General features: G+C 38.1%; 1 non-coding gene across 1 annotated transcript; it reads right to left on the reverse strand.

Annotated features, from left to right (window-relative positions):
* Positions 1-666: 666 nt before the first annotated feature.
* Positions 667-772, reverse strand: LOC141694457 (small nucleolar RNA R71). Its single transcript, XR_012563762.1, has one exon. It is a non-coding gene; the product is annotated as a small nucleolar RNA R71 (small nucleolar RNA).
* Positions 773-1,732: the final 960 nt, after the last annotated feature.

Below are 1,732 nucleotides of genomic sequence, written 5' to 3' on the forward strand. Positions count from 1 at the left end.
AAATTAATATTTAAATTTTAATTTAACGTAAAATAGTTAATACATAAATTAATAAAACAAAATCTTATTTACACTATTTCAAACTATAAATTCACTTAGGTTCAAAACTCTTACTTTTTAGATAAATGAATTATTTACTTTCATACAAATTAGAAATTTCTAAATTCAAATAATATTTAATTTTTCTTTTTGTGTAAAAAATTGTATTTGTTTGTGAATAATCTAAGGCAACATTGTTTATGCATGTTACAAAGCTGAACACTTTTTATCTGAGGAAACACCAAGTTTACGGCTAAGGTAACACCAAAATCACAGTGTTCCAGTAGGCTAAAACTAGTATAGTTAAGGTAACATAATCTAGCAACATTCATGACTAGGATGTTGCGATAGACCATTTATGGTGTAGTGGATGGTGCAGAATTCAGTCCAGTTTGGGGGTGCTCCAACGGAAGATCCCAATATGCACATTAGGGATTTCATCGAGATCTGCGACACTTCAAGTTCAATAATGTTTCTGAAGATGCTGCAAAGCTGAGACTTTTCCCATTATCTCTGAGGGATAAAGCTAAGAGCTGGTTACACTCCCTACCAGCTGGTTGTATTGCGACTTGGGAAGATCATTCTCAGAAATTCCTTACTAAATTCATCCCTATGGCAAAGACAACTGCAATCATGAATGCTCTTACTCAATTCGTGCAGCAATCGGGTGAATCTTTATGTGAAGCTTGGAACGCTATAAGGAGATGCTTAGGAAGTGTCCTCATTATGAAATGCCTGACTGGAGGGTGATCAATTGCTTTTATAATAATTTTAGAGCATAATCCAAACCTATGTTTGATGCAGCATGAGGTGGAGCATTATGGGCTAAGAGCTATGAGGAAGCTTATGAGCTAATTGAGATAATGGTTGCGAATGAATATCAGAATCCAACTCAGAGGCTACCACAAGGCAAGGTAGCAGGAATTCTCGAGGTGGATATAGCTACGGCTATCACTACACAACTAAAGGCGTTGACTATGCAGGTCAATTCTCTGACCAACTATGGTGTTCAACAAATAATTAGTGCTTGTGAGCTTCGTGCAGGATCGCATTTGATGGAGCAATATGTTATATCTAGTGAATTAGCTCAATTTGTGAGCAACTTTTAGAGGTCACAGTAACCTGTTCATGTTACTTATCATCCTAACAACCGAAACCATCATAACTTCAGGTAGAGCAATAATCAGGGTGGTATGCAATAGCCACAATATCCATACCAGCAGTTTGGAAAAAAGCAATTCAATACTTTTGGTTTTCAATAACAGTTTGTGCCAAGGCAGTAATTTCAGCCACAGGGGATGCAACAGTAAACTCACGGAGGTGCCGGTCCATCCTTGAATGAATAATCTGAATTGAAGGAGTTGAGTCTCAAAAGCTAAGCGGTTTCGATCAAGGCTCTAGAGAATCAAATAGGAAAAATTACTAATGCCTTATTGAACCGACCACAAAGAACTCTTCTGAGGGATACAGAAGCTAATCTAGGAAAAAGGGAAGTCAAAGAATAGCTTAAGGCAATCACCTTGAGGTCTGGAAAGGTCGCTAGCCTTCAAAATCAAGAAAGAGCAAAATCTGGAAAAAAATTCAGAAGGAGAGTGCGCCCGCGCCCTATAGCAGCACGCCCACGCTGTCCCCAATTTCAGAAAATGAAATTTTGGCTGATTCGGTTGTACAGAAGGGTGGCGAAGCGGAACCG

The sequence above is a fragment of the Apium graveolens genome, chromosome 10, assembly GCF_009905375.1.
Source record: "Apium graveolens cultivar Ventura chromosome 10, ASM990537v1, whole genome shotgun sequence".
Taxonomy (NCBI): Eukaryota; Viridiplantae; Streptophyta; class Magnoliopsida; order Apiales; family Apiaceae; genus Apium; species Apium graveolens.